Source organism: Bombina bombina, chromosome 3 (assembly GCF_027579735.1).
Source record: "Bombina bombina isolate aBomBom1 chromosome 3, aBomBom1.pri, whole genome shotgun sequence".
NCBI lineage: Eukaryota > Metazoa > Chordata > Amphibia > Anura > Bombinatoridae > Bombina > Bombina bombina.
The window spans coordinates 1219846916-1219859415 of record NC_069501.1 but is presented as its reverse complement, the minus strand read 5'-3'; the positions used below and the strand labels follow the sequence as shown (position 1 = coordinate 1219859415).

The following is a 12500-nucleotide window of genomic DNA, read 5'->3' as shown; positions in this document are numbered from 1 at the left end:
GCAATATTGCAATAATATAATCTAATGCATTTCCTTATTGCAGTTATAAGTCCCTTTAACCACTGCTGTGTGACAGAGTTCAGTTGTATGTAATTTCAGCGGTGCGGTTTTCATAATTTCTTCTGATAAAACCCAACATTTTCAGAACAATTAACGCTGGTTTCTATTTAACATTATTCCCATCAGGTATTAATTATTTTGTTCTTGAAATTCCTCCTCAGAGCTACATGACAGCGTAAGAAATAAACTCTACAAATCCCTTTTGTTTAAGATCAATTTTAAAAACAGTAAACTGCAAATAGTTTTTTCTAATGCAGTCACCAATTGATCAAGGGATGTGGAAAGATTTCTGACATGCAGTTTAATAGCAGGGTTTTTTTATAACTGAAATTCTGCACAGATTTTAATGTGATGCCCATAGTCTGAATTTATTCTAGAATCTATAAGGCAGTTTTTCTTCCCACTGTTTTACTTCCCTTTATGAAGCCTTAAAGTGCAGTATCTAATGGTACCTATGTCTATAGGATACAAAATATAATAAAAGATGCAACACATAGATGGTGCCTGTAGGCAGCTGCTTACTTTGGCTAGATATGAATATTGTCTTTTTTATTAAAGCCCTCTGATTTGCATCCATATTAAAGGGATAGTAAACCATAGTTTATGCACAGATAGTACCTGTAAAATTGCAATATTTAGTGTGTCTATTTTAGCTGCAAACTTCATCTGAACACCTTGTATATATAAAAAAAATTCTGCAGTCTACCTGTAGATTTTTAAACATATTAGCAGAGTCAGAAATATATAAGAACAGATTAGTAACTTGTTTGTAATAATTGTTTTAAAATGGTCAAACAACACTCACCACTTTACTTATTTGGAGAAGCCAATTTTAAGATTTAAAGGGACAGTCAACACCAGAATTTTTGTTTTTGAAAAAGAAAGATAATCCCTTTATTACCCGTTCCCCAGTTTTGCATAACCAACACTGTTATAGAAATACACTTTTCACCTCTGTGATTACCTTGTATCTATGCCTCTGCAAACTGCCCCCTTATTTCAGTTCTTTTGACAGGCATGCATTTTAGCCAATCAGTGCTCACGCCAGGGTAACTTCACGTGCATGAGCTCAATGTTATCTATATGAAACACATGAACTAATGCCCTCTAGTGGTCAAAATGCATTCAGATTAGAGGCAGTCTTCAAGGTCTAAGAAATTAGCATATGAACCTCCTTGGTTTAGCTTTCAACTAAGAATACCAAGAGAACAAAGTAAAATTGGTGATAAAAGTAAATTGGAAAGTTGTTTAAAATGACATTCCCTATTTAAATCATAAACGTTTTTTTTTTTTATTTGACTGTCCCTTTAAATTACTGTGAAAAAAGGCAAAATAAATAAAGTATATTTCAAATTTGTTTTAGCATTTTATATAACAATCTCAAAGTAATAAAGGGACTTAATGGATTTAAACCATTGCAGCACAAAATCCCTTGTTGCCCAGAATGCTTTAAAAATCCCCTGATTTTTTTTCCACCACAGGAGGTTTACATACCCCCCACAGCCAGCCATCAGCTTTGCTGCAGAGTAAATGCAGCTCTATGATAGGTCACAAGTGTGTGGTAGGGGCTTCAGTGTGCCTCTAAGTAGAGCAAAATTAACAGCCCTGCAGCATTCTACACAGTGATTGGTTAGGTCAACTCAAAAGCTAATTTACCTATGTGTCTAACTGGCTTCAGCAATGGAGACAAAGAACATTAATGCAGCTCCCTCTGATAAAGTCAGTCAGTAGTACCGCAACTCTCTCTGATAAAGTCAGTCAGTAGTACTGCAACTCTCTCTGATAAAGTCAGTCAGTAGTACTGCAGCTCCCTCTGATAAAGTCAGTCAGTAGTACTGCTGCTCCCTCTGATAAAGTCAGTCAGTAGTACTGCAGCTCTCTCTGATAAAGTCAGTCAGTAGTACTGCAGCTCTCTCTGATAAAGTCAGTCAGTAGTACTGCAGCTCTCTCTGATAAAGTCAGTCAGTAGTACTGCAGCTCTCTCTGATAAAGTCTGTCAGTAGTACCGCAGCTCTCTCTGATAAAGTCAGTAAGTAGTACTGCAGCTCCCTCTGATAAAGTCAGTCAGTAGTACTGCAGCTCCCTCTGATAAAGTCAGTCAGCAGTACTGCAGCTCCCTCTGATAAAGTCAGTCAGTAGTATCACAGCTCTCTCTGATAAAGTCTGTCAGTAGTACCGCAGCTCCCTCTGATAAAGTCTGTCAGTAGTACTGCTGCTCCCACTGATAAAGTCAGTCAGTAGTACCACAGCTCCCTCTGATAAAGTCAGTCAATAGTACCGCAGCAGCCTCTGATAAAGTCAGTCAGTAGTACCGCAGCTCCCTGTGATATAGTCTGTCAGTAGTACCGCAGCTTCCTCTGATAAAGTCAGTCAGTAGTACCGTAGCTCCCTCTGATAAAGTCAGTCAGTAGTACTGCCGCTCCCTCTGATAAAGTCAGTCAGTAGTACCACAGCTCCCTCTGATAAAGTCAGTCAGTAGTATCGCAGCTCCCTCTGATAAAGTCAGTCAGTAGTACCACAGCTCCCTCTGATAAAGTCAGTCAGTAGTACTGCAGCTCCCTCTGATAAAGTCAGTGAGTAGTACCACAGCTCCCTCTGATAAAGTCAGTCAGTAGTACCACAGCTCCCTCTGATAAAGTCAGTCAGTAGTACCGCAGCTTCCTCTGATAAAGTCTGTCAGTAGTACTGCCGCTCCCTCTGATAAAGTCAGTCTAAGTACTGCAGCTCTCTCTGATAAAGTCAGTTAGTAGTACTGCAGCTCCCTCTGATAAAGTCAGTCAGTAGTACCACAGCTCCCTCTGATAAAATCAGTCAGTAGTACCGTAGCTCTCTCTGATAAAGTCAGTCAGTAGTACCGCAGCTCTCTCTGAATAAGTCAGTCAGTAGTACTGCAGCTCTCTCTGATAAAGTCTGTCAGTAGTACTGCAGTTACCTCTGATAAAGTCAGTCAGTAGTACTGTAGCTCTCTCTGATAAAGTCAGTCAGTAGTACTGCAGCTCACTCTAATAAAGTCAGTCAGTAGTACCACAGCTCCCTCTGATAAAGTCAGTCAGTAGTACTGCAGCTTCCTATGATGAAGTCTGTCAGTAGTACTGTAGGTCAGCGTGCCGGGCAGATGTGTGTAGTATTTGGGAAGCTTTATCTACTAGGTTTGTGTATTTGTTTTGTTACCCATGCAAATTTGAAACAAAAGTACGGATATTCGTTTCATTTTACCGAAACGAATATCCAAATGAATTTAAAAAATAATGAATATACTTAATTAGTATATTCATTATTCTTTAAATTCGGAGTATACTTACTTACCTATAGCGAGCTAGGGTTTCGCACTAATCCTCTCATTTTTCATAGACTCCAGGGCCGCACTAATAGGAAGATTAGCGCTTTGGATGCCAGAACCTGTGCTGAAGGAACTTCTTCTTCACAGAGTTCAGGGCTGCAGTAAAAGGGGAGAATTAGGCCTTGGACTCTGTGAAAAAGGGTCGGAATAGCGAGAGGTTCTGGGATCTGCCGCACTAATATTCCTATTAGCGAGGCCCTGGAGTTTATAAAGAAGAATAGGATTAGTGCAACCCCCCAGTGCACTATAGGCAAGTATCCAAAGGTGGTGCAAGATAACATTTACATACGTTTAAATGAAAACTAATGTTAACTAATATTCAGTGTTCAGTTCATTTTAAAACAAAATTTTAAGAATATTCGTTCCGAATGATTCACTCGAAACAAATTATACTGTGCTGCATAAGTCTAGTATCTGCTACATTCTCACTCCCCACTGTGAGGGACTTGGTTTGCCATAACGTTCACAGCCCATTTGGCTCTAAGAGTAGCTCACTGGTGATCTAAATTGTTTACATTCTACTGGTAAAAAAAAAAAAAACGTTTAGGGGACAATTTTAATATGCGTCATGTATTAAAAAAACAACAATTTAAGCAATACCTAATGGGTGTTGGTTAGGGTGTAACACAGCCCCAAGTCAATAACTTCTTAATGACTGTAGAGTCCCAGGGCCAGGTACATTATTTGTGCCGGGGTCATGTGAGCTCTCTCACCTTCTGACGTCTAATGTACATTTACTGCATTTGTAATATGATATGTAGTTGTTTTCTGCACTGATTGAAATAAAGGATTGCTTTGTGCACTGCTTCATTTTATTATTCATTATATTAATTAAATCACTTTGGATACTTAGGGCTAGAATACAAGTGACATGCTAAAGTTAGCGCAGGTTTGCGATAAGCAATATAGCGACCACGTTTACTTGCACTTTTATTACAAGTTGGTGTAAATGGTGTGCTTGAGTACAAACAAAATTTACGCTCAGCACAAACAAATGGAGTTTTTGTTTTCTACGATTTAATTACATGGGGTGGAAATATGGGCTGAAATATAAAGTGCAATATCTCAGAAACGAAACAGGCAAAAATGTTCATTTTTAAGCACAAATCAGCACAAATGTAGCACTAACGAATGGTATATCTATTTATGATTTAATTACATGGGGTGGAAAGTGGGCGGAGATTGAAGTCACATGCCTAAAATATAATGTGCAATATTTCAAAAAACGAAACTGGCACAAATGTTCTTTTTTGCAGCTCAAATCAGCACAAACGTAGATTGTTTTTCACAATTTAATTACATGGGGTGGAGAGTGGGCGGAGATTGAGATCCCAATGCCATGAGCTAAAATATAATATGGAATATCTCTGAAACGAAACCAGTACTAAAATTCATTTTGCGGAACAAATCAACACAAACGTAGCAATAACGAATGGGATATTTTGTTCATGATTTAATTACATGGGGTGGAAAGTGGGCAGATATTGAGGTCACATAGGCAAAAATACAATGTGCAATATCTCAGAAACGAAACAGGCACTAACGTTTATTTTTGCAGCACAAATCAGCACTAATGTAGCACTAACAAATAGTATATTTGTATTCACAAATTAATTACATAGGGTGCCAACTTCACACAGCTGACGAAACTGGGGTACTGCATATATAATATAAATACAGCAGAAGATCATTTCTTGCCCCATGTGGAAGAACAATTATTGAATCTTTATTATTTAATTTTAATATTAGGTTAACACACCATGTCCTTAGAAAGAGGTCTTTATGTACAAATAATTTCCTCTTAAGGACATGACGAGTCCACGGATCATCTTCATTACATATGGGATATTCACCTCCTCCTCTGCAGGAGGCGGCAAAGAGCACTCCTCCCTTCCCCTCCAACCCAGTCATTCTCTTTGCCTGCGTTAGTAATAGGAGATGGCAAAGTGAGGTGTTAGAAAAGATTCTCCAATCAAGAGTTTATTATTTTTAAGTAGTGGCAGAGAGTGCTAATTTGATCTGTGGTGTAGCCTAGACCTGATCAGTCTCTACAGCAGGGCTTTTGGTGACTTTAAAGCATTAGGAACTGGTGGGACATAATTCTCACTGCGCCTCCTAAGATGTTGCTGCCCCACTATAGATAGCCTAAGCGCATGGTAACTCAGGCTGATCTGTTTCCACAGGGCTATGAGAGGGAGAGAAGGATCCTCTTACACCTGATGGACGGTCCTGCTGTCGGGCAGCATTGAGGTAAGTGCTATTTTATTCATTCTGGGAGAATAGACAGAGTGATTATGGCACTTAACTTTTAACACTGATGGTAAGCTGTAAAGCAGCTCTGGGACAATACTCCCCTTTTTTCTTTACATAAGGTTTTTTTTTTCTCATGGCAGCATGTACAGGCACTGAGGGCTTTTTATGGGATACTGCATTTTATTATAATAATAGTGTATCGTTATTATGGCATCCATGTCGTTCTGGATGCGTTTTCGGTTAACGCCCACAATGGGCGGGGCCTAAATTCTTGTTACTGTCCAGGCTGTGACGGCGGTGTAGGGGGCAGCAGATTAGGGGTTAATAACAAAATGTAGGTGGCGGCGGGGTCCGGGAGCAGCGGGATAGGGGTTAATAAGTTTATTAGAGTTGCGGTGGGCTCCGGGAATAGCGGGATAGGGGTTAATAAGTTTATTAGAGTTGCGGCAGGGTCGGGGAGCGGCTGGATAGGGGTTAAACAGTTTAGGATAGTGGCGGTGTTTAGTGACAGTATACAAATAAAGCTGTGAAAAAGCCGAATAGCAGCGAGATCGATGACTGTTTAGTTAACAACAGTCCGCTGTTCATCGCCCCGTACTTGGTGCGCGGCTTTTTGACAGCTTTTTTGTTAAATATGGAGAGTGTATTCAGGTCCGCGGCCGCGATGTTAGGCGATGTCAGGCGAGCGTATTGGTGCTGGCGAATGCAGCACAGTTGACGGCTTGATAAATAGGCCTCATTTACACAAATCATAAGAATAGAGGGCCTTTTCCTTGAGTCACTGTAAGCTGTAAACCGTCTTTACATAAAATAATCAAAAAGACAGGTGGATTTGTTTGTAGTAGAGACTTCTTAACGTTGTACCCTTGTTCCTGTAATTTGCTTTATTAATGGTTCACTACACTTATAATTTAGGACTGGCATTATTTTGTTGTAACTATACTTTAAGACTTAAAGAGACATGAAACCCAACATTTTTCTTTCATGGTTTGGACAGAACATACAATTTTAAACAACTTTCCAGTTTACTTAGCAAATTTTCTTCATTTCCTTGGTATAATTTGTTGGAGGAGCAGCAATGCACTACTGGTTTCTCACTGAACACATGGGTGAGCCAATCACAATCAATATATATATGCAGCCACCAATCAACAGCTAGAACCTAGGTTCTTTGCTGCTCCTGAGCTTGCAAAGATAAACCTTTCAGCAAAGGATAACAAGAGAAGGAAGCAAATAAAATAATAGAAGTAAATTGGAAAGTTGTTTAAAACTGTAAGCTCTGTCAAACTCATGAATATCTAATTATGACTTTACTGTCCCTTTAATACAAAATAATTTAGGGAAAGGATTATCCATAGCGCTATCATATTTGTTTCTTCGTTATTATTTGGGCACAAATAACATTAGACATTATTCTTATCTTCTAGGAATAATTATTACGCCAACTTACTATGAGTATATTCAAAGAATTCCTTCAGCATAAACCTCATTGTAAAAATAATTAATTTGCAACAAAATATGTTATATTTTGTATACCTAAAGTGTAGTACAGGTACAAATCCCCAAATCTGGGATTCAAAAAAATAAAATGATAAAAAAACAGAATTTATGTTTACCTGATAAATTACTTTCTCCAACGGTGTGTCCGGTCCACAGCGTCATCCTTACTTGTGGGATATTCTCTTCCCCAACAGGAAATGGCAAAGAGCCCAGCAAAGCTGGTCACATGATCCCTCCTAGGCTCCGCCTACCCCAGTCATTCGACCGACGTTAAGGAGGAATATTTGCATAGGAGAAACCATATGGTACCGTGGTGACTGTAGTTAAAGAAAATAAATTATCAGACCTGATTAAAAAAACCAGGGCGGGCCGTGGACCGGACACACCGTTGGAGAAAGTAATTTATCAGGTAAACATAAATTCTGTTTTCTCCAACATAGGTGTGTCCGGTCCACGGCGTCATCCTTACTTGTGGGAACCAATACCAAAGCTTTAGGACACGGATGAAGGGAGGGAGCAAATCAGGTCACCTAAATGGAAGGCACCACGGCTTGCAAAACCTTTCTCCCAAAAATAGCCTCAGAAGAAGCAAAAGTATCAAACTTGTAAAATTTGGTAAAAGTGTGCAGTGAAGACCAAGTCGCTGCCCTACATATCTGATCAACAGAAGCCTCGTTCTTGAAGGCCCATGTGGAAGCCACAGCCCTAGTGGAATGAGCTGTGATTCTTTCGGGAGGCTGCCGTCCGGCAGTCTCGTAAGCCAATCTGATGATGCTTTTAATCCAAAAAGAGAGAGAGGTAGAAGTTGCTTTTTGACCTCTCCTTTTACCGGAATAAACAACAAACAAGGAAGATGTTTGTCTAAAATCCTTTGTAGCATCTAAATAGAATTTTAGAGCGCGAACAACATCCAAATTGTGCAACAAACGTTCCTTCTTTGAAACTGGTTTCGGACACAGAGAAGGTACGACAATCTCCTGGTTAATGTTTTTGTTAGAAACAACTTTTGGAAGAAAACCAGGTTTAGTACGTAAAACCACCTTATCTGCATGGAACACCAGATAAGGAGGAGAACACTGCAGAGCAGATAATTCTGAAACTCTTCTAGCAGAAGAAATTGCAACTAAAAACAAAACTTTCCAAGATAATAACTTAATATCAACGGAATGTAAGGGTTCAAACGGAACCCCCTGAAGAACTGAAAGAACTAAATTGAGACTCCAAGGAGGAGTCAAAGGTTTGTAAACAGGCTTAATTCTAACCAGAGCCTGAACAAAGGCTTGAACATCTGGCACAGCTGCCAGCTTTTTGTGAAGTAACACAGACAAGGCAGAAATCTGTCCCTTCAGGGAACTTGCAGATAATCCTTTTTCCAATCCTTCTTGAAGGAAGGATAGAATCTTAGGAATCTTAACCTTGTCCCAAGGGAATCCTTTAGATTCACACCAACAGATATATTTTTTCCAAATTTTGTGGTAAATCTTTCTAGTTACAGGCTTTCTGGCCTGAACAAGAGTATCGATAACAGAATCTGAGAACCCTCGCTTCGATAAGATCAAGCGTTCAATCTCCAAGCAGTCAGCTGGAGTGGGACCAGATTCGGATGTTCGAACGGACCTTGAACAAGAAGGTCTCGTCTCAAAGGTAGCTTCCATGGTGGAGCCGATGACATATTCACCAGATCTGCATACCAAGTCCTGCGTGGCCACGCAGGAGCTATCAAGATCACCGACGCCCTCTCCTGATTGATCCTGGCTACCAGCCTGGGGATGAGAGGAAACGGCGGGAACACATAAGCTAGTTTGAAGGTCCAAGGTGCTACTAGTGCATCCACTAGAGCCGCCTTGGGATCCCTGGATCTGGACCCGTAGCAAGGAACTTTGAAGTTCTGACGAGAGGCCATCAGATCCATGTCTGGAATGCCCCACAGCTGAGTGACTTGGGCAAAGATTTCCGGATGGAGTTCCCACTCCCCCGGATGCAATGTCTGACGACTCAGAAAATCCGCTTCCCAATTTTCCACTCCTGGGATGTGGATAGCAGACAGGTGGCAGGAGTGAGACTCCGCCCATAGAATGATTTTGGTCACTTCTTCCATCGCTAGGGAACTCCTTGTTCCCCCCTGATGGTTGATGTACGCAACAGTTGTCATGTTGTCTGATTGAAACCGTATGAACTTGGCCCTCGCTAGCTGAGGCCAAGCCTTGAGAGCATTGAATATCGCTCTCAGTTCCAGAATATTTATCGGTAGAAGAGATTCTTCCCGAGACCAAAGACCCTGAGCTTTCAGGGATCCCCAGACCGCGCCCCAGCCCATCAGACTGGCGTCGGTCGTGACAATGACCCACTCTGGTCTGCGGAATGTCATCCCTTGTGACAGGTTGTCCAGGGACAGCCACCAACGGAGTGAGTCTCTTGTCCTCTGATTTACTTGTATCTTCGGAGACAAGTCTGTATAGTCCCCATTCCACTGACTGAGCATGCACAGTTGTAATGGTCTTAGATGAATGCGCGCAAAAGGAACTATGTCCATTGCCGCTACCATCAAACCGATCACTTCCATGCACTGCGCTATGGAAGGAAGAGGAACAGAATGAAGTATCCGACAAGAGTCTAGAAGTTTTGTTTTTCTGGCCTCTGTCAGAAAAATCCTCATTTCTAAGGAGTCTATTATTGTTCCCAAGAAGGGAACCCTTGTTGACGGAGATAGAGAACTCTTTTCCACGTTCACTTTCCATCCGTGAGATCTGAGAAAGGCCAGGACAATGTCCGTGTGGGCCTTTGCTTGAGGAAGGGACGACGCTTGAATCAGAATGTCGTCCAAGTAAGGTACTACAGCAATGCCCCTTGGTCTTAGCACAGCTAGAAGGGACCCTAGTACCTTTGTGAAAATCCTTGGAGCAGTGGCTAATCCGAAAGGAAGCGCCACGAACTGGTAATGCTTGTCCAGGAATGCGAACCTTAGGAACCGATGATGTTCCTTGTGGATAGGAATATGTAGATACGCATCCTTTAAATCCACCGTGGTCATGAATTGACCTTCCTGGATGGAAGGAAGAATAGTTCGAATGGTTTCCATCTTGAACGATGGAACCTTGAGAAACTTGTTTAAGATCTTGAGATCTAAGATTGGTCTGAACGTTCCCTCTTTTTTGGGAACTATGAACAGATTGGAGTAGAACCCCATCCCTTGTTCTCTTAATGGAACAGGATGAATCACTCCCATTTTTAACAGGTGTTCTACACAATGTAAGAATGCCTGTCTTTTTATGTGGTCTGAAGACAACTGAGACCTGTGGAACCTCCCCCTTGGGGGAAGCCCCTTGAATTCCAGAAGATAACCTTGGGAGACTATTTCTAGCGCCCAAGGATCCAGAACATCTCTTGCCCAAGCCTGAGCGAAGAGAGAGAGTCTGCCCCCCACCAGATCCGGTCCCGGATCGGGGGCCAACATTTCATGCTGTCTTGGTAGCAGTGGCAGGTTTCTTAGCCTGCTTTCCCTTGTTCCAGCCTTGCATTGGTCTCCAAGCTGGCTTGGCTTGAGAAGTATTACCCTCTTGCTTAGAGGACGTGGCACTTTGGGCTGGTCCGTTTCTACGAAAGGGACGAAAATTAGGTTTATTTTTTGCCTTGAAAGGCCGATCCTGAGGAAGGGCGTGGCCCTTACCCCCAGTGATATCAGAGATAATCTCTTTCAAGTCAGGGCCAAACAGCGTTTTCCCCTTGAAAGGAATGTTAAGTAGCTTGTTCTTGGAAGACGCATCAGCTGACCAAGATTTCAACCAAAGCGCTCTGCGCGCCACAATAGCAAACCCAGAATTCTTGGCCGCTAACCTAGCCAATTGCAAAGTGGCGTCTAGGGTGAAAGAATTAGCCAATTTGAGAGCATTGATTCTGTCCATAATCTCCTCATAAGGAGGAGAATCACTATCGACCGCCTTTATCAGCTCATCGAACCAGAAACATGCGGCTGTAGCGACAGGGACAATGCATGAAATTGGTTGTAGAAGGTAACCCTGCTGAACAAACATCTTTTTAAGTAAACCTTCTAATTTTTTATCCATAGGATCTTTGAAAGCACAACTATCCTCTATGGGTATAGTGGTGCGTTTGTTTAAAGTGGAAACCGCTCCCTCGACCTTGGGGACTGTCTGCCATAAGTCCTTTCTGGGGTCGACCATAGGAAACAATTTTTTAAATATGGGGGGAGGGGCGAAAGGAATACCGGGCCTTTCCCATTCTTTATTAACAATGTCCGCCACCCGCTTGGGTATAGGAAAAGCTTCTGGGAGCCCCGGGACCTCTAGGAACTTGTCCATTTTACATAGTTTCTCTGGGATGACCAACTTGTCACAATCATCCAGAGTGGATAATACCTCCTTAAGCAGAATGCGGAGATGTTCCAACTTAAATTTAAACGTAATCACATCAGGTTCAGCTTGTTGAGAAATGTTCCCTGAATCAGTAATTTCTCCCTCAGACAAAACCTCCCTGGCCCCATCAGACTGGGTTAGGGGCCCTTCAGAAACATTATTATCAGCGTCGTCATGCTCTTCAGTATCTAAAACAGAGCAGTCGCGCTTACGCTGATAAGTGTTCATTTTGGCTAAAATGTTTTTGACAGAATTATCCATTACAGCCGTTAATTGTTGCATAGTAAGGAGTATTGGCGCGCTAGATGTACTAGGGGCCTCCTGAGTGGGCAAGACTCGTGTAGACGAAGGAGGGAATGATGCAGTACCATGCTTACTCCCCTCACTTGAGGAATCATCTTGGGCATCATTGTCATTGTCACATAAATCACATTTATTTAAATGAATAGGAATTCTGGCTTCCCCACATTCAGAACACAGTCTATCTGGTAGTTCAGACATGTTAAACAGGCATAAACTTGATAACAAAGTACAAAAAACGTTTTAAAATAAAACCGTTACTGTCCCTTTAAATTTTAAACTGAACACACTTTATTACTGCAATTGCGAAAAAACATGAAGGAATTGTTCAAAATTCACCAAATTTTCACCACAGTGTCTTAAAGCCTTAAAAGTATTGCACACCAAATTTGGAAGCTTTAACCCTTAAAATAACGGAACCGGAGCCGTTTTTAACTTTAACCCCTTTACAGTCCCTGGTATCTGCTTTGCTGAGACCCAACCAAGCCCAAAGGGGAATACGATACCAAATGACGCCTTCAGAAAGTCTTTTCTAAGTATCAGAGCTCCTCTCACATGCGACTGCATGTCATGCCTCTCAAAAACAAGTGCGCAACACCGGCGCGAAAATGAGGCTCTGCCTATGATTTGGGAAAGCCCCTAAAGAATAAGGTGTCTAAAACAGTGCCTGCCGA

At 41.6% G+C, this 12500-nt stretch overlaps 1 protein-coding gene across 2 annotated transcripts in view; it reads right to left on the bottom strand.

Annotated features, from left to right (window-relative positions):
• GDPD4 (glycerophosphodiester phosphodiesterase domain containing 4) overlaps window positions 1–12500 on the bottom strand; it is a 225002-nt gene that overhangs the window by 141661 nt on the left and 70841 nt on the right. The gene's annotated exons all lie outside the window — the stretch shown is intronic.